Below are 21,019 nucleotides of genomic sequence, written 5' to 3'. Positions count from 1 at the left end.
CATGTTTCAGGTACAAACCACTTAAAGTTTCGAGTTCAGTGAAATAAGTGCAAACAGAAAATCAAAAGTGATAAGTGATAAGCGCAAAGTGTTACAGTGTTGCGTTCGAGGGTTCGTCTGTTCGTGCCAGTTGTTCGCCTAGTCTGGGACCTCTTACAAGCTCCCAAGCCCAGGGGAGAAGTAATGTCGAAGGACTTATGGGTTCAGCAGGCCTTGATCGACGAACAGACGTTTTTCCCTCCGTGGTTTCGGGTGTATCTACACACGTTGCCGACGTGATCACCCCACCCACACAAAGACGAGAGAGCCCTTTCTTTCCTCGTCTGCGGTAGAGGTTTCTCGCAGAAATCATGGACCAATCTTGCAGCTTTTAAGTGCAAGTCGGTCTCTTCCGCACAAGTCCAACTCCTAGGTGTAGCCATTAGCACTGGGTCAGTTCGGACTTGCTGCAGTACGACAACTGCACACCTCCCAGAGAGGCAAGGTGGTTTCGCAACAGGCAGTAGCTCCGTCTGTTGCCGCACCAGCTGTTTTAGACCCTCAGTCTCAACGGACAGTAGCTCCGTTTGTTGTTGTCTTTCTTAAACTCTAGTGGTCTTTGCTGCAGTCAATGCAGTCTCAGCTTGCAGTGTTGATGCAGGAGTTTCAGGCAGAGAAGGTTAATACACCTCCTCCTGCGAACGCTCCTCCTCCTCTGCGCAGTACAATCTGCCAGACGTATGAGGTTGAGATTCCTCAGGCTACCTCCATGCGTGAGCTGCCGCGTTGGGAGTTGCCAGTTACCAGCGTTGTGCAGCAACCTCCACCTTCCTTAAGGCAACCTCAACAATGGGAACAGGAGTCTTATGCCTTACATCCTCCTCTTCCTTTGAGGCAAGAGTTTCTTGCAGTTAGACCATCTTCGAGGCAACAACCTCTTGAGGTACGACAACCTCTACCATCCTTGAGGCAGCCACCTCAGCTCTCGCAGCTGCTACCTCAACTTTCCTCAAGGCGAGAGCCTCAACTCTTGAGGCTAGCACCTCAAGAACCTCAACTCGTGAGACAGGAACTGCGTTCTGCGCAGCCGCTACCTCAACTCTCGCTGCTCACACCTCAAGAACCTCAACTCGTGAGACAGGAACCTGCTACTGCGCATCCACCTCAACCCTTGAGGCAAGCGCAACTCTTGAGGCAGGAACCTCATGCTATGAGTCAGCCACCTCAACGCATGCATCTGCCACTTTCTCCTCAGCTTGAGCCTCTTCCCATTCAACTTTGAAATAACAAATGACAATAATAACACCTCATTACTTTCATAACTTGCATTTGTAAAACATATACATGTATGCCTACATAAACATTATGATAATGGAGGTTATTCGTATTACTTAAAAAAAAAAAAAAAAAAAAAAAAATATATGTATTCCTTGCAATATATTTTTAACAAAATCGCAAAAATATGGCAAAAATATCTTCAAAACAAAAATGAATCATGAGTTATGAATATAATGTAAATATTATGTTGATATTAAAACCCCATGCAAGCATGCATGAAGTAATGCAGTGTTGCCAACAGGGCGAGTTTCCCTTTCCTGAGGTGAAGTAGATTATAGTACGTATATTTAGTGCAGCTTAATTCTACGATTATCATGCCGGCTATCAAATTCATCAACAAAACAGTCTAAATCAATTCCCTCGGCACGTGCACTTTCAATGGACAGTAATGCGATATTACTCAATCTAGCACTGGTCATGGAATTTCTGAGAAATGTTACCCGCCATGCAACATGCTCTGCTTACCTTACAGCATGCTCTACATACAGCATGCTCTGCATACAGCATGCTCTGCATACCTTACCGCAGGCTTCTCAGTCACACATCTTTGGTTGTTGCCAACTCACTAGACTGTCAAGCAGTTTCATAACATTGCCTTCTAGTCTGCTGCTTTTGCACCAGTGAAACCCTCACTGAGAGAACTTAGCTTTTCTCGGATATGGTCCCTGTAGATGAGAAAGTGCTTTTCTCCCTCCTTCTGATATTCCCTTGAGGACTCTGTCATTTGGAGAGGAGCCTTTAGCTGCGTAGCCTCCTATGGACTTTTTTTTTAAGCATAACATGCTTCCAGGGAAGGTAATGGTTCCCCTTCAGTCGCTAACCCCGTCTGTTACCACACCTGCTCCCATAGACCTTGAGCTGTGTTGCAAGACATGCAGTCCAAGCTTAGTCCATGTTAGAGGATTTTTTGTTTACGGAGTCAGTGTGTCACTGGGAAGACGTTCGACAACCAGCAGAAGTGACTTGTTGTGACGCAGTGCGGCAACCTCAGCAACCCGATAAGGAGTTGTCTGTACGACCCAGACAGTCTAGACAGCTTCGGGTTGTCACTGTACTTCCTCGCTTCCCCCTGGTTGACAGTTCACAGACTGTGCAGCAGTACCATGATCTTGTGTCCGGCTCCGTCAGACGACTGGCTTTTAAGAGCTCCCACAAGTCGTCGCTGTCTGGAGATTCTCAGATGGACTATGGATCTGACCAAGGAACTGGGCCTCCTGGTCAATTTTGAGGAGTCCCAGCTCGTCCCATCCCAGACCATTGTCTACCTGGGTATGGATCTTCAGAGTCGAGCTTTTCGGGCTTTTCCGTCGGCCCCAAGGATCTTCCAAGCCCTAGAATGCATCCAGAGCATGCTGAGAAGGAACCGATGCTCAGTCAGGTAGTGGATGAGTCTAACAGGGACACTTTCATCGCTGGCCCTGTTCATCGTGTTAGGGAGACTCCACCTCCGCCCCCTTCAGTATCATCTAGCTGTTCACTGGATAAAGGACATGACGCTAGAGACGGTCTCAGTTCCTGTTTCCGAAGAGAGGAGGTCTACTCTCGCGTGGTGTAAGAACAGCTTTCTTCTCAAGGAAGTCTACCTTTGGCTGTTCAGAAACCCGACCGCCGTCTCCTCTCGGACGCATCAGACACGGGCTGGGGTGCGACTTTGGACGGACAGGAATGCTCGGGAACATGGAATCAGGAGCAAAGGACACTTCACATCAATTGCAAGGAGTTGTTGGCGGTTCTTCTGGCCTTGATAAACTTCAAGTCCCTCCAGCTTAACAAGGTGGTGGAGGTGGACTCTGACAACACCACAGCCCTGGCTTACATCTCCAAGCAGGGAGGGACTCTTTCGTGGAAGTTGTTCTAGATCGCAAGGGACCTCCTCATCTGGTCAAAAGATCGAAAGCTCACGCTGGTAACGAGGTTCATTCAGGGCGGTATGAATGTCATGGCAGATCGCCTCAGCCGGAAGGGTCAGGTCATCCCCACAGAGTGGACCCTTCACAAGAATGTTTGCAGCAGACTTTGGGCCCTGTGGGGTCAGCCAACCATAGATCTGTTCGCTACCTCGATAACCTAGAGACTCCTGTTGTATTGTTCTCCGATTCCAGACCCAGCAGCAGTTCACGTGGATGCTTTTCTGCTGGACTGGTCCCATCTCGACCTGTATGCATTCCCGCCGTTCAAGATTGTCAACAGGGTACTTCAGAAGTTCTCCTCTCGCTAAGGGACACGGCTGACGTTGGTTGGCTCCGCTCTGGCCCGCGAGAGAATGGTTCATAGAGGTACTGCAATGGCTGGTCGACATTCCCAGGACTCTTCCTCTAGGAGTGAACCTTCTACGTCAACCTCACGTAAAGAAGGTACACCCAAACCTCCACGCTCTTCGTCTGACTGCCTTCAGACTTTCGAAAGACTCTCAAGAGCTAGGGGCTTTTCGAAGGAGGCAGCCAGAGCGATTGCCAGAGCAAGGAGAACATCCACTCTCAGAGTCTATCAGTCTCAAGGGGAAGTCTTCCGAAGCTGGTACAAGACCGATGCAGTTTCCTCAACCAGTACCACTGTAACCCAGATTGCTGACTTCCTGTTACATCTAAGGAAAGTAAGATCCCTTTCAGCTCCTACGATCAAGGGTTACAGAAGTTTGTTGGCAGCGGTTTTCCACCACAGAGGCTTGGATCTTTCCACCAACAAAGATCTACAGGACCTCCCTAGGTCTTTTGAGACCTCAAAGGAACGTCGGTTGTCCACTCCAGGCTGGAATCTAGACGTGGTCCTAAGGTTCCTTATGTCATCAAGATTTGAACCTCTCCAATCAGCCTCTTTTTAGGACCTCACATTAAATACTCTTTCCCTCGTGTGCTTGACAACAGCTAAAAGAGTAAGTGAGATCCACGCCTTCAGCAGGATCATAGTTTTCACATCTGAAACGGCTACATGTTCCTTGCAGCTCGGTTTTTGCTAAACGAGCTTCCTTCACGTCCTTGGCCTAAGTCGTTCGAGATCCCAAGCCTGTCCAACTTGGTGGGGAATGAACTGGAGAGAGTACTTTGCCCAGTTAGAGCTCTTAGGTACTATCTAAAAAGGTCTTAACCTTTACGAGGACAATCAGAAGCCTTATGGTGTGCTATCAAGAAGCCTTCTTTTCCAAGGTCTAAGAACTCAGTTTCTTACTATTCAGGCTTCTGATTAGGGAAGCACATTCTCATCTGAAGGAAGAAGACCTTGCTTTGCTGAAGGTAAGGACACATGAAGTGAGAGCTGTGGCTACTTCAGTGGCCTTCAAACAGAACCGTTCTCTGCAGTGTGTTATGGATGCAACCTATTGGAGAAGCAAGTCAGTGTTCGCATCATTCTATCTCAAAGATGTCCAGTCTCTTTACGAGTACTGCTACACCCTGGGACCATTTGTAGCAACGAATGCAGTAGTAGGCGGGGGCTCAGCCACTACATTCCCATAATCCCATAACCTTTTAACCTTTCTCTTGAATACTTTTTATGGGTTGTACGGTCGGCTAAGAAGCCTTCCACATCCTTGTTGATTTGGCGGGTGGTCAATTCTTTCTTGAGAAGCGCCGAGGTTAAAGGTTGTGATGAGGTCCTTTAGTATGGGTTGCAGCCCTTGATACTTCAGCACCTTAGAGTTGTTCAGCCTCCTAAGAGGAACGCTGCGCTCAGTAAGGAAGACGAACTTATTTAAGGCAGAGTAATGGCTCAAGTCGACTTCCTTACCAGGTACTTATAATTTCATTGTTATTTTGAATAACTGATAATATGAAATACGGGATACTTAGCTTCTTGATATACATGTACACTGGTTTTCACCCACCTCCTTGGGTGTGAATCAGCTACATGATTATCGGGTAAGATTAATATTGAAAAATGTTATTTTCATTAGTAAAATAAATTTTTGAATATACTTACCCGATAATCATGATTTAATTGACCCACCCTTCCTCCCCATAGAACCAGTGGACCGAGGAAAAATTGAGGTGGTGTCAACAAGAAGTACTGCAGTACCTGGCCACAGGTGGCGCTTGTGAGTACAACCCCCTCTTGTATAGCGATCGCTGGCGTATCCCTTCCCTAGAATTCTGTCGGGCAACGGAGTTGACAGCTACATGATTATCGGGTAAGTATATTCAAAAATTTATTTTACTAATGAAAATAACATATCAACAAGAAGACTAAAAATGTTTTCTCGTGTAAGAATAAAACGGTGAAACAACACTTCCACTGCCTAGTTAGGCCCATCTCCGAAACACCTTTCTCTCTCGGGTCTTTTCTCCAGAGTTCTGTTTTTTGTTCATATGCAAACTTCTCTTAAGTAATTGTATCGACAAATATGTTGGTTAATGAACTAACACCAATTACTCAATTACTGGTCTTTGGTCTGCTGTAGCTCTCTTCATTCACAATTAAACATTATTTCATTGCTCCTCTGTTCTGGGAAGCGGTACGAACGTTGGCCAAGTGGGCAAGTATTTTAGCGTACCAAAATTCGGTGAGTCAACCACCTACACACATCTTGACAGCCATAAGTAAATTTTTGTCAGTCCCTCCCAGCCATTATTGCTAGAAAAACCAATTTTTCCATTAGTTTTCTTCTTTTATTGTGTTCTGATATTATTACCTTCCTCAAAAGTATTTTCAGATTACCACCACCCAACAGTAACAGGAAACCCCAGGTGGTAACCTAGTCGCGGGTTTGGGAGGTAAAAAAGGAAATTAACGAATTATGGAAGGAAATAACAGAAGAAACCAGCAAAACAAAAATTATAAGGTGAAATAACATACACGGAATAACCTCTACAGTGATTACTCACTCACCATTCTCTCGAGTTCTTCCAATCCGTCTTTTGTATCGAAGGCAAACCACTATTTTCAACAAGGTGTGATTTTTGAAGAAAACAACCAGAAGAGCACCAGCTAACCTAACATTCCTACCTAACCTAACCTAGAAACCATACCTTTACCTAACGGGGGAGGGGGTGGTAACATCCTTATATAGCCGTATTTTTAGTTTGCGCTAAGCCTTTGTCTATATTGACTTGCCTTAATAGCGAGTGTAGGAGTAGTCCAAATCTGGAGTAAAACAGGGACGATGGTTTGAGATGCCCCACCGGGTTCTGGTTGGTGGGTATGGCACTTGACGGAATAAGTATTCTTGTGATCTCTCACATGAAATATCCACTGGATGTGTTTTCTTACTTTTTAATTGTTCCGTAACTGGGATACAAACCTACCCTATTTACTTTGGGGTATTACTTTCTACAAAGCTGAAATGATGAGGCACTAAAATTTACCTAGGGTTAAGTACCCATACCACGTTAGTGGTGGTAGGTCCGCTCACACACCGGTGATTTAGCTCACTTTACTTTTGGCCTGGATGGAGACCGGTTGTAACCGCTCTTCCTCCTTCACACTTTCTAGCTCATCAGCGCTCAACGCTAAGGCGTTCCCCTGACTTGGTCTTTTCCTCCAATGCCCCAGGGATCTCCCGATCGCCGGCACTCTCCACCTCAGCCTCACCGTTCCAGGGAGCAGCGTTTTCCAGCTCGCCAGCGTTCGCCTGCGCAACTGCACTCGGCAGCTTGAACTTAGTAGCGCCTACCAAATCCACTGCGCTCTCCTGTGCAACCTCGGGCTTCGGCTTGCCAGCGTTCTCCTGGGCACTAGCACCAGCACACTTCTGAGGGCCAGTGCTCCTGTGTGCACTAGCGCTCTCCAGCGCCAAAACTTTCACCAGCTCTTCAGCAACCAACGGTTCGCCGGCGCTCACCTGTGCACCTGCATTCTCCAGTAGCAACCTCCTGCGATGCATTCTCTTACTTCGTGCCTACTCTCCTGCTCACTCGCGCGCTCTCCCGCCTCCCGCCTGCGCATTCTAGGGAGACTGCACAGCGCCTTACTGCACGCCAGCACCCTCCGGCGCACCTGCGCTCTCAGATCTAGCGCCCACCAATGCACCAACGCTTGCCTGCTCGCCACCGCTCATGCACAACGCTTTCCTGCGTGCCAGCGTTCTTCTGCCCATTCACCAAAAATTGCGCACCAGCATCGTCCTGTGCACCGCTGTACTGCGCGCCAGCGCTCTCCTTCTCATTCTGTGGAAACTGCGCACTCGCGCGAGAGGCAAAAAGAACAAAGGGAAAACTTTTTTTTTGACATGTCACCATTGTCTCATTCCGCTCCCTGCAAATGTATTACAGCATGTCTGCCAGGAAAAGAGAGAAGCAGCTTCACAGAAGGGTTCAAGAGCTTGAAGATTCCATCTTCCAAGGCGAATCAACCGCAGCTACCATCGGTCGACTCCTCACAGGGAACCCTTGGTCCCCTTCTCTTCAGGAGCATTTTCTGACAGTACCACTGTCAGCAAACACGATCTGAACGTTGCAAATGGCCTGTCATTAGCTCGCAAATATCTAATTGCCAGAACGCCGATCACTTCCTCACCGACCGCCGTTCACTAGTCCGTCGATTGCCTATTTCTAGCTCATCTTCCACTAATGAGAAATCAACCGACTGATCACTAGATTACCGTTTTCCGATCGCTAGCTCTCTGATCGCCAATTGCTAGCACATCTCTCTCTGGTTATTGACCTCCAGTCTCGTCAATTGCTAACGATCTCCAATTGCTAGCATGGCGATTGCCAATGGTTAGTCAATAACCAGTCATTAGCTTGATGATCACTAGATCGCCGATGGCCAGCTCGTCTTTCTTCGATCATCGACCTCAGCTCGCTGATCTCTGACCAGCCAATTGTCAGCTTGCTGATCTCTAGCTCATCGATCGCCAGTCCATGATCGAGCACTGAACATCAATGGCTCACCGATCACCAACTGACGATCATAAAACCATTCTGCTGTCTCTCAGGGCTCTCCGAACCGATCACCAACTCGTTAATCACCAACCTTCCTTGGCTGACTGACCAGACAGCCTTCATCTGCCTGTCAGTTACCACCTTCAGCTCACAGGTCGCCGATTCACTGATCATCAGCAGTTCGCCATTCACCAACAGTTTGTCACTCAGACTTACTAGTCAACCTCTGCCGGTGGTTCCCTTAATCAGAAGGCATACAACACACTTCTCGCTACGCGTTGTTCGCCATCACACCAATCCACTAAAGCGATCGGCAAGCAATCGACAATTCCCCTCAGCGGCTTTTCGACAGGTGACTACTCACGAGTACAATACCCAGCCGTTAACCATTGATAAACATTCGCCAGACCAATGCTGTTCTAAGGAATAGCATTAATCCCGTTAGGGCGCATGGTAGAGTTAAGCGTTGCCTTACTTCTATCGGTTAAAGGAGTTTTCTCCCAGGGAAGAATCCTTACACAGGGTATCGCGTCCCATCATTCCCGCCACGAGTTAAGACCCCAGCGTTAACAGTCTACCGTGTGAAAGGATCTGCAAAGAGCTGTCCCTTGGGTCGATGTCCACACGTGTTATAGGAGTTCAGACAAAGTCTTCATGTGCATGCTGGACCTAAACGACGCTTACTTCCAGGGCCAAACCATCCATCATCTAGGATGGATTGGAGATTCAGTCTAGACAAACAAGAAATACCAGTTCAGGACACTGTGCTTCGGTCTTTCCACAGCACCCATCCTGGACTCACAGGATCAGCTTCCGTCTCCTCCATTTCTGGACGACTGACTGACCTTAGCAGACTTGATGGCAACCTTGCGTTAGCACCTGAACTTCTCAAGTCTTTTTACCAATGTCGGGTGATCATGGTAAACTTTTGGAAGTCTTCCCTACTTCCCTCTCAGAAGACTGGTATATCTGGGAATGATTATAGACACCAATCTCCACAAAACCTTCTCACCAAAGACGGGCTTAGAAAAGTCACAAGACCCTTTCTCAAAACGAGAATAACTCCTAGCCCTGAGTGACTATTTTTACTTGGACACCTATCGTCTCTGGCCTGTCTAGCCTCCATCGGCAGGCTTCAGGATTCATTCTCTCCAGTAGCGGCTTGAGCCCAATTGGAATCAGGCCTTCAATTCCATGGACATTCTGATCCCCATGGGACCAGAAGTTTGGACGAATCTCGAGGGATAGGTGTCAGTTGAGAATCTACCGAGTGGTATAACCTTCTCATCCTTCCCCACCCCTCGGACTTGATGCAGGGCTTAGTCACATCAAAAGAAGGCTAGGAGGGACCATAGTCCTGAACTATACAACCTCAGGCCTCTGGACAGACTCCAAAAGTACCTTCACTTAAATCTATTAAAAGATGGACAACTTTCCGGTCCCTCAATAGCCTCATCAGTTCCTAACAGGCCACTCATTGGTGTGATGAGCTACAACACCACATAGGGGCTCACATAGACAAGCAAGAAGTAACTTGCTCGCAGCGTCTTCCCCTCTAACAATATAAATACTAAGATGGGCCGAAGTCCGCTCGATACCACTAACAGCCCGCTTCATTCCAGACTAGAGGAATGTGCTCGCCAACAATCTGTGCACAGCATCTCAGATAAGGTGTACCAAATGGTGTTTGGATCACCTTGTAGCTGACAAAGTCCCGACTTAACTGGGTTCTCCAACTATGGATCTGTTTGCAACGCCCCTGAACCTCGGGCTTCCGCTGCTCCCCAGTCCTAGACCTCAAGGCTCTGTGGCAAGAAGCATGCCAGCAACGGTGGGTACAACGACGATGTTTACATCTTGTCCCTGTTTTTGTCTGAAGAGAAGGGTACTCGACAAGGCTAGAACATCGGTCAGCCTCTCAAGGGCTCTCATAACTCCTCTATGGCATTACGCAGAACGGTTTCCAAACCTGCAGCTCCAAATAGAGCCTCCAAGAGAACCCTCTTCATATCACAGACAACCACACTTCAACATCTATCACAAGCTATAGCTTCGCCATGATTGTACGCCTGGAGACTACCCAGTACCTACTCTCTTCGAGAGGCTTTTTGCAATAAGTTGTGAAGAGGTTGTCTAGATATCTGAGGAATTCCTCAGCATCAGTCTACCGGGCAAAGTATAAAGTCTTCTGTGGTTGGTGTCAGGGGAAAGAGTCTCTCTCCACTCAATACCTCTATTCCAGCAATAGCGGAATCCTTGATTATATGCGGGAGGAAAAGACCCCCTATTCAGTTTCAGCACGTAAAGACAATCACTCAACCCTGAGCCTCGCCTTCAAACTGAAAGGAAGGGACATCCTCTCATCGCTAGATTTTTCCTAACTCATGCATACTTACAACTTTCCTTTTCCCAGTCGGCATTGGGACCTCTCTTTCAGAATATGTTCGAGTTCTCCGGTCTCTAAGGAGACCTCCCTACGTTCCACTTCACCAGGCAACGAATTTTCACCTGGTTTAGGAGACAGTGTTCCTACACACTTCGACAGCGCCCAAACGAGTCGAGGGACTTCATGGTTTCTCTTTCGACATCGCCCATTAATGAGAAGAGTGAAAGGCAACGTTCAGTTTCGTCCCCGAGTATGTCGCCAGACACAGTCTCCAGAGGTGACGGATCCTACACAAGTCTCCACTCGGTAACTGACGATCCAGATCATCTGTTACTGTACCCGGGGTAAGGTATGAGGCTCTACCTCAAGAGAACAGCAACAGCCCAGACAGGTCCCTTCCCTTGTCATCAGCACTGGGAGAAACAAAAGGAGGATCACCAAAACATCATCTCTGCTGGATTCACAGGGTCATCAATTGCGCCCTGAATCCAGATCCTTATCCAACATGTCGACTCAGAATGTCAGGTTTATAGCTATGCCCCTGGCCCTTCTAAGCCGATTACTTTGTGATGCTGGTTTTACAAGCAAGGGTGTGAATGCTCCAGGTGATTTTCACAACCTTTCTCATGCAAGACGGGACACATAGGAACTCGATACGATCTCTATTGGTCCTGTGGTTGCTGCACAACAGCTGGTTGTATACCTCAAGCTCCTTATTGGACAAGTAGTAGAAGGTTGAGGGCACTGTTACCCGGTTTTAGTCTGCGTGAATGAAAAGATTTGACTGGCTCTTATTCTTTTGTTCATCCTCCCTTCTCTTAGGGAAAGCAGCATCCTGGGTTCTCTGCATAAGCTGACCTCAAACCACTGCAGGTAAACCCTGCTCGCTTGTGTACCTAGTATTAAGCCAATACTGTTGCCTCCCCATATCCTGGTGAGTGGTATTGAAAAGTCTTGGTTTCAACAGTTTTTCTTACAAAAAGAGACTGAATAACCTTACCTAGACAGTCACACTTCTAAATATCTTGACACACAGTTTGCGTAGGCCGCAGACCTTGCGTAGCAAGGTTTTAGCGAGGTGCAGGAAGTCCTTATTTTGAGTACTAACATAATTAGATAAGGAGCCTCGGGTAAAGCCAAAAGCCAGATTGGCAAGAACGTCCACCCTTCCTAATGGGTGAGTCACCCGTAAATAAATTCTGTAGGTTTGTATTCTAGTTACAGAACAAATGACAAAATTCGTAGATAATTTGTATTTTTCCTAACGATACAAGCTATTTATGCAAACTTGCCCGCCACCCCTATCCCCCTTGAAGTCCTACCTCCAAGCAAAATGAGCTAAATCACTGGTGTGTGAGTGGGAGCGGTAGCAAACCGCCCCCCCTACCCCCGCTAACTAGCGGTGTAGGTAGTTAACCTTCGCTAAATTTTAATGGCTCGTTATTTCAGCTTCACAGAAAGTAATACCCCTAAATAGGCCTAGATAGCTAAGGTTTGTACGTTAGGAAAAATACAAATTATATACGAATTTGTCATTTTAATGTTTTTAAGATATTTTATTTTGATTTTCTTTATTTTCTATTTTGTTTGTTTATTTCCTTATTTCCTTTCCCCGCAGCGCTATTTGTTCCAACACAGATACAAACCTTCCGCTATTTATACGGTATTACTTTCAGCAATGCTGAAAACTAGCCAAGACAATTTTAGCGAGGGATAACTACCTCCATCCGCTAGTTTGTGGAAGGGGGTGGGTTAGACCGGCTACCTTTCTGTTGTCCGTAGAGACGGACCCCCGCCCTTTGTGCCTGGCTTATCGGGGCATCAGCCCTCGTGGGACAACACCTGTTCCGAATGTCAAGAGTGGCCTGCCTCCCAGTGGGTGAAGTTTGCGCGTAAGAAGAAAAAGGAAGTCTAAGTGCGAATCTTCACCTTCAGGGTCTTCCTCGAAATTGAAGAAATCGCTGTCTTCTGGTTCCTCTACACCCAAAGTTACTTCTCAACCAGGACCTTCCGGGGCATCGCCAAGCAGTAGCGCAGGGCTTGTGACTCCAGGTCAACCCTGTGGGATAGGCGAAGGTGTCGGCTCCTTCCCCTCCCCTAGGGAGCGCCTGTTCCTTTCCAGACCTTGTGTCTTTTGGCCATCGCTAGGCGTCGATGGCCCCTCTTCTAAGGAAGTTCTCCTAGAACTCCTCCGAAGGGGAGCAGAGAGAAGTCGGTCAACTCCTTCCTCTGCGGAGGTCAATCCTCTTGTTGTGGGCGCAGGCGCTGTTGCCCGTCGGTCAGACTGAGAGGCGGTGACAGGGCTCTCTCCAAGGCAAGTTTCCCCTTCAGGGGAACATATCTCTCGTTTGCGAGAGAAGATTGCCTCTGTACATTGGCGATCTGCTTACTCTTATGGTTCTCCTCTAGGGGCGGAACGAGAACCTTGTCATAAGCGACGTTCTCCTTCGAGGGAACTCTCCTCCGCTGCGGAGGATTTGTCTGTAGACATAGATCAGTCTCCCCCGTGGGCGGAGTCTGCTGAACGTTCCTCTCCGGGGTTCATAACTCCTCTCCACCCTGGACGTTCTCCCCGTGCTGTGAGGAGAAGTCTTTTTGAACCTGCTGGTTCTCCTCACGTTGACTCTTCGGGGTCTTGTGACGATCACCCTTTGGGCTGGTGTGATCGTGAGCCTTCTGGCTCTCATCATGTTGATCCTGCGGGTTCTCATGACAGCAGGAGTCCTTCGAGACTCCGTCGCGTTGATCCTTCGGGCTCACGCGGCTCAAAACCTTCGGGTTTCAGTTATGCTGAACTCTCGGGCTCTCGTAACGATGGTAACGTTGAGCCTTTGGACTCTCGTTCCATCAGTCACCCTGACCCTTCGGGGTCTTGTGACAGAGGAACCTCGGTTCTTTATTACGTTGACCCCTCTGGATCTCGTACCCTGAGTTACACTGAACCCTTGGGCTCTCGTAGCTCTAGTCATGCTAACACCTCAATGTTTCGTGACCAAGAAACTTTGATTTCTCGTTGCGCTGACCCTTCGGGGTCTCGCAAAAAAGGCTACATTAGGCCTTTGGTCTCTCGTGCCTTTAGTCATGCTTATCCTTCTGGGTCTCAAGACAAGAGAATCTTCGGCTTCTCGTTGCACTGACCCTTCGGGGTCTTGCAACACAGTTCACGCTGAATCTTTGTGTTCTCGTGATAGCAGTCATTTCTTATATGACAGAGTTTGCGGACTCTCGTTGTGATGATCGTTGTCGGTCAAACAACACAGCTATCGTGAACCTTCGGGTGAGCATAGCAGGTAGTACTCTAGCTACGCTGAGAGCTCTCGTGCACACGACCAATTTGGCGCACACGAACAAGCTGGCGCACACAAACAACCTTATGCGCGCCATGCCCGCAAACAAGGTGCGCACAATCAGCCCCATGTTGAGGGGCGCGCACGTGAATAAGGTGCACGCAATCGGCATTATGTTGAGGGGCGCACACACAAACAACCTAGCACACGCGAACAACCTAGCATGCGCAGACAGTCTAGCGCGACCTTCTTGGCATGCACAATCAATATTGTGCAGAATCCTCAGGCAGTGAGGGGGTTCCTAGCCGCGCGAACTATGACAGGGTGCGCGATCGTGATTCACGATCCTCTGTTGCTCCCTTCACGGGAACATCCCAACCAGGAGTAGGTTCTCGCAAATTAACAACCTCGCGAAACCAAACCCTCCGCGATTTGGCATCCCCAAACGAGATACTGTCTCTCTTTTTGGCGGCAGGGGTTAACCTCCCTGCAAAGAGATACTCCTATCAGTCTCTCAAGTCTCATAGGCTTTCACAGAGACAGCAGTTGCCCACGAGACTACGCCCAGGTCCTATCCCTAAGGGTAGGCCTGTGCCAATCCTGCCAGTGGGAAGCCTCCCTCAGGCAAGAAGGTTGAGAAACCTGCCAAGGTTCCTAAACCCAGGGATCCGTGTCTTCCCAAGGACCTCCCCCCTTAGTTCCTCGGGAACCCGTGACCCCCCATGGCTTCGCACCTTATTCGATGTGATGTGCCAAGTCATTACAGGAGTCATTCCCTGCTCCCAGTCCTTAGGTGACACACCTAGGATCCCTTTGTCGCCTCCTCTCGTCTCAGGGGGGTCTCCTCCCTCCAATCCTAGGAGGAGTTCGGAGGATTCCGTGCATGCGGGCCCATCTGGCAAGGGAAAACGGTCATCCCCTAGCAAAAGACCCTAGTAGGAGAATAGGCAAGAACCTCAGGGTACCCCCCTGCAGTTCAAGACGCCACAGGCCAGACCCAAGGGGGAAAGGATAAGGATTCGTCCTTCGCCCCCTAATGAGGATAGGGTGACTTGCTACAGAGAGACTTTCCATCCCTTACCAGTCGAGATAGTGTCTGAGGAGGCACGACCTGCGACTGGGCGGAACGCACTCCCTATGGCAGCGAACTTGCATCCCACCCGTAAGCCGATGGAGACCTCTAGTCCCTCATGAACAGAGGACCACCTGCCTCGTAACAGGGAGCCGAAGGATTTATTCACCATCCCTAAATCCTCGGCCAAGCTTCCTTTGGCGCTGCCTCCTAGGCAATCGGAAGCGAACACCACCTCGGTAGTCTCCCTATCCCCGGTCTATCCCGTTGACGACCATGGCCCACTCCTGGCTCCTATTCTGCCAGCAGCCGCTAGCCCTTAGCTCACAGAGGATGAGAGGAAAGAGTCGGAACATGCTTTCTGGCAGGTCCTAAACTGCATCCGTTCCATCAATGAACTGCCAGATCCATCAGTAGCCCCTATAAATGGAAAGGAGATGGTCCTTGACCAGTTCTTCGGCACTCAGAAACCTCATAGGACCAGTGCAGCTTTGCCCTGGTCAAAGGGGTTGAAGAGTGCCAAACAGAAGGCAGTGTCCTAGGCAACTGGGTCCACCAACACACTCTGCTCTAACTCATCCTCCAACCTCCTACCTCCTCCGTATGTGTTTCAGATGAGGTACTAAGAGATCCTAGGGGAATCTCTTCCAACGCTGCCTCTCGACCACTCCATAGAGGCGCACTCGCAGACACCCTTCTAGAAACTCATGAGACTTCCAGTCTCCTTTTCGGCCTCCGAAATCCTTAACCAGAAGGGAGCGAAGTACGCCATGCAGGCTACTTCATGGCTGGACTTCTGGTCTGGCACCCGGGCCATCGAGTTTCTCTCCCACCAGGTAGTGAATCTTTGGGCCAACACTATCCTGAAGAGTAGGGATGCCGTCATAGGAAAGTTCCATAGACATCTCCCGCAGGCTGAAGTAGCGAGACTGAGAAAGGCACCTTTTGAGGGCAATTCCTTGGTCCACCCCGAGGATGTCGAACGGGTGGCAGAGAGGTGGAAGAAGTCCAGCCAGGACTCCCTCATCCAAAAGGCCTAAACAGTCAGGCCTTATTCCTCACAGCCACAGTGGAAATCACAGCAAAAACCGCAACTAAAAAGGGCTAGAGACCCAAAACAAAAGGGTCAAAAGGGTGCAAAGCAGGCCTTTCGCAACAAGAAGTAGTTTCGTGGAGGAAAGGGAAAGATGGGATACGGCCGAGGCCGATCCCAATAGGCCAGGCAATCTTCCCATTTGCCCACCTGTGGGGGGATGCCTGCAAAGCCGCTGACAGAGGTGGCTTCACCACGGGGTCGAACCCTGGACGTTCAAGGTGATTCGTTCAGGGTATCGCATCCCGTTCCTGCTCTCTCCCCCGCCTGATTAGAGTGCCGATTCCATTGAACTCCTTTGTGAAGGGATCCGTAGGGAGTTTGCCCTCCTTTGTGAAGGGATCCGTAGGGAGTTTGCCCTCAGGGCAGAAGTCAAGACCATGTTGGAGAAGGGCGCTCTCCAGGTCCTCCTCAACGGGTCCCCAGGCTTTTACAGTTGACTCTTTCTTGTCTGGAGGCTGGAGACCAATCATCGACCTCTCAGCCCTGAACAGGTTTGTCGAACAGATGCTGTTCAGGATGGAGACAGCCAACACTGTCAGATAAGCGATAAGACCACAGGACTTCATGTGCACTCTAGATCTAAAGGATGCACACTTCCAGATCCCAATTCATCCGTCTTCCAGGAAGTGTCTAAGATTCATGTTCAATCGGAAGCATTACCAGTTCAGGGTACTGTGTTTTGGTCTTTCCACAGCACCCCAAGTCTTCATTAGAGTATTCGCCTTAGTATCATCCTGGGCCCACAGTCGGCATCCATCTCCTAAGATACTTGGGCGACTGGCTGATTCTGGCAGACTCAGAAGAGGCCCTTCTCCACCACCGAGACAAGCTTCTAAGGTTTTGCCAGGATCTGGGGATCGTGGTAAACCTTGAAGTCTCATGTGCTTCCCTCTCAAGAACTGGTATACCTAGGCATGCGTTTAGACACCACAAGGCACAAAGCGTTCCCATCAGAAGAAAGAATTCAGCCTGAGGAGATAGCACAGGTCTTCCTCAATCGGGAAGAGCTCCCGGCGCAGTATTGGCTTCGCCTTCTCGGCCACCTCTCTTCCCTGACCTGACTAGTCCCCAACAGTCGCGTCAGGATGAGATCCCTCCAGTGGCGACTGAAATCCCAGTGGAACCAGCACACCGATTCTCAGGATCACCTAGTCCGCATAGGACTAGAGGAACAGTCGGACCTCAGGTGGTGGTTGGCGGAGCCAAACCTCTGCAAAGGGGTCGATCTTCTCGTCTCTCCCCAGAATTGATGCTCTTTTCAGATGCATCATAAGAAGGGTGTGAGGCTCACGTGCTGCACTATTACATCTCCGGCCAATGGTCCGAATCAGAAAGGTACCAGCACATAAATCTCTTAGAGATGAGGGCAGCCTTTCTGGCTCTCAAAGAGTTCCACCAGGTCCTGGCGGGGCACTCCGTGGGCTTGATGAACGACAACACCACGGTAGTAGCTTATCTGAGCAAACAGGGCGGTACCTTTTCGCAGCAGCTGTGTCATCTGGCAGTAGAGATAATCAGATGAGCAGAAGACAACTCTGTGACTCTTTATCAGCTCGCTTCATTCTGGGCAAGCAGAATGTGCAAGTGGACAAGCTGAGCAGAGCGACTCTGATAGATGGCACTGAGTGGTCTATGAATTGTCTGATAACCAACAAAGTCCTGACTTTGTGGGGTTCCCCGACTGTTGATCTGTTCACAACGGCCCTGAATTTCAGGCTCCCATTGTACTGCTCCCCAGTCCCAGATCCCCAAGCTCTTTGGCAAGATGTTTTCCAACAACAGTGGATAAACCTGGATGCTTACGCGTTTCCCCCGTTCTGTCTGATGAGAAAAGTCCTCAACCAGGTACGAGCAAGCAATAACGTGCAAATGACCCTCATAGCTCCGCTATGGCATCACACAGAATGGTTCTCAGACCTTCTGCATCTCCTCACGGAGATCCCGAGGGAGCTTTCCCCACAACATGACCTCCTCAAACAACCACGTGCCAACATCTTCCACAAAGCCGTAGCTTCGCTTCGACTTCACGCCTGGAGACTATCCAGCACCTCCTCACACAGAGCCCTTTCGCAACCGGTTGCGAAAAGAATAGCTGGACACCTCGGGAGATCCACAGATTCAGTCTACCTGGCGAAGTGGTCAGTTTTCTGTGGTTTGTGTCATGGAAGGGTTATCTCTCCCCTCGATGCCTGTTCCAACTATAGCAGAGTTTTTTGTATACCTTCGGGAATAAATGCTTCTCTCGGTCTCGGCAGTCAAAGGCTACCTCTCAGCCTTGAGTCTCGCCTTAAGACTGAAAGGAGTCAACATTTCCTCCTCGTTGGAACTTTCTTTGCTGATACGTAGTTACGAGCTTACTTATCCCCAGGCAGAGCTAAGACCTCCCCCTTGGAACGTGGTTTGGGTCCTCAAGTCCCTCAAGGGCTTCCCCTATGAACCATTACACCAGGCCTCCGATCGCCACCTCACGTGGAAGACGGTGTTCCTGCTCGCTCTGGCTTCGGCCAAGAGAGTCAGCGAACTTCATGGTCTATCTTCTGATGTCTCCCACTCTAGATGTGGGGAAGTAATCCTCAACTAGGTCCCTGAGTTCGTAGCCAACTCAAAATCCAGGTGTGCCGGACTCCAGGTTTGGCCCAATTTGGATAGTGTGTGTCTGTTCTGTAACCGAAGATCCAGACCAACTGTTACTTTGTCCAGTAAGGAGTCTGAGGTGTTACTTAAAAAGAACAACAAAAGCTCGCCCCCGTGTACAAGCACTATTTTTTAGCACGGGGAAAGTCAGAGGAGTGTCATGAGTAATACTATGTCCTCTTGGATAAGGAACGTAATTGAATACCCTCACAATCCAGACCATCCTCTGTCCAACCGACCCAGAGCTCATGACGTCAGAGGCATTGCAATGTCTCTGGCGTTCAAGAAAAAATTTTCTGTGGCACATGTAATGCAAGTGGGCGTGTGGAAGTGCCAAACAACCTTCACAGCCCACTACCTGAAAGACGTAACCTACAGGAGCATGGAAACCTTTTCCATTGGTCCTGTGGTGGCCGCACAACAAGTGATCTAATACCTCAAGCTCCTTGTTGGACAACTAGCAGAGGGTTGAGGGCTGAGGTTACCCGGGTTAGTCTGGGGTGAATGAAAAGAATGTCTGGCTCCCTTCTTTCTTTCACCTTCTCCCCCCTTGGGGAAACAGCTCCGCAAGACTGCAGCATAGCTAACCTCACCCCTCTACACATAATATTCATTTCCCTTGTCCATCCTAAGTATTAATAAATACTTTGTTACATCACCAATACCTCTTGAGGGAGGTATTGGATATGTCTTAGAACTCATACTTATCTTAGAGTTCCTACGTAAAGACAAGCCACTAGTCTCTCACACAAACTTTGACAGGCTGCTATCATTGTGTTACCTTGTAACTAATTTGATTTTAGCGAGGGTAGGGGTCTTACTAATTACATCAAAATCAATTAGAACGCCGGGTCATAATCAAGGCCAGTTGGTGGGACTTCCTCCCTCCTGAGAGTGAGTCTCCCTATAAATAGCGGAAGGTTTGAATCTGTGTCGGAACAAATAACAAATTTGGAAACAATTTGTATTTTTCCTAACATACAAACCTGAAGCTGTTTATACAAATTGGCCTGCCACCCTGTCCCCCTAGAAGTCCTGCCAGAAAGCATAAGTGGTTACTCAACCGATAGGTGTGACTGAGCGGGATAGCCAATCTACCCCACCCCCCCTTCCGCTAACTAGCGGATGGGGGTAGTTACCCCTCACTAAAATTGTCCTGGCTAGTTTTCAGCGTTGCCAAAAGTAATCCGCTATAATAGCTCCATGTTTGTATGTGAGGAAAAATACATTGTTTCCAAATTTTTTATTTTAATGTTAATGTTTTTAAAGTATTTTATTATAATTTTCTTTGCTTATTTCGTTTGTTTATTTCCTCATTCCTTTCCTCACTGGTCTATTTTCTCTGCTGGAGCCCTTGGGCTTATAGCATCTTGCTTTTCCAACTAGGGTTGTAGCTTGGCTAGTAATAATAATAATAGTGCCAAAATTTGATAGCCAATAGTAATATATTAAAAGAAGCTACAGTACTGTATTTCCATTGGAGCACTTGAGGTCAGTCAGTGGAGCTACTGTGCATAGGCCAAAATTAGCACTCCGCAGAGAGGTAATGTTAGGAAATATAGGAACAAACAAATGAACAAATGGGAGTTACTGCAGTATGTGTTACATTATGAAGAATAAAAAACATTTGGCTACTTACCATAAGTTAATTAATTTTTCTCTCTATTTTACAGTTTCCCTGATGATGTATTGAGAAGAATTATGTTTTCACGTGTTTTCCCTGAGAAAAATATCAAATACAACAAAAGCCCTTGGTGAGATTCTAACGAAGTTTAACCCAAAATTTCATTTTCCTGTTCTGCCAAGAGGTACATTGATTTGCTGTGCATGTCAATCACGTAAGTCATTATTTCGGAGAAATTGTCGACTTTCAAAAGGTGGGCTATTAGTTGATTGGAGAGCATTTTCAACATAATCAATTACAGAAATAGACAAAATCACACTTAATTTCAAAATAGATTGAAAAGTACCCTTATTGTGATGCCTTCTTGTGACTGTAGTCATGCTGGAACTAAAGGCAGGGGTGGAAAAAAATGGCTATTGTAGAACAGTATCTGCAAACTTAAGCATAAATGCTTGGAAGCTCTTAATTGTTTAAAAAAAAAAAAGCTGATGAATACGTCATTGCAAAAACACGCAAAGCTTCCCTAAGTGATTGAAACCATGGTAAGTGCAATGACTCGCCATCAGTTTCCCATAGCTAAACAATGAACTTAGCCCCGAAATAGTTTCCCATTTTTAATCTATCGATATGTAAGTTGTGATATCCCAGTCCCCATTAATTATTAAGAAAAAAGTGCATAAGTACCCAACACCCTTTACTTTTTCATAGCAAATTCCAGTTACACTAGAAATTGTTTATTCCGACTCTAATGCAAACCCTCACTATTTATAGGGATATTACTTTCGGCG

The 21,019-nt window shown here is 48.1% G+C and overlaps 1 long non-coding RNA gene across 1 annotated transcript in view; it reads left to right on the top strand.

Moving 5' to 3' along the window:
- Positions 1–21,019, top strand: part of LOC137652087 (uncharacterized) — a 36,444-nt gene that overhangs the window by 3,222 nt on the left and 12,203 nt on the right. The window contains exon 2 of the long non-coding RNA XR_011046176.1: positions 20,281–20,445. This is a non-coding gene — a long non-coding RNA (uncharacterized lncRNA). The remainder of the gene's footprint in view (positions 1–20,280; positions 20,446–21,019) is intronic.

Source organism: Palaemon carinicauda, chromosome 13 (assembly GCF_036898095.1).
Source record: "Palaemon carinicauda isolate YSFRI2023 chromosome 13, ASM3689809v2, whole genome shotgun sequence".
Lineage (NCBI taxonomy): Eukaryota > Metazoa > Arthropoda > Malacostraca > Decapoda > Palaemonidae > Palaemon > Palaemon carinicauda.
Note: the sequence above shows the minus strand (reverse complement) of the source record. Positions and strands in the feature narration are given on the sequence as shown.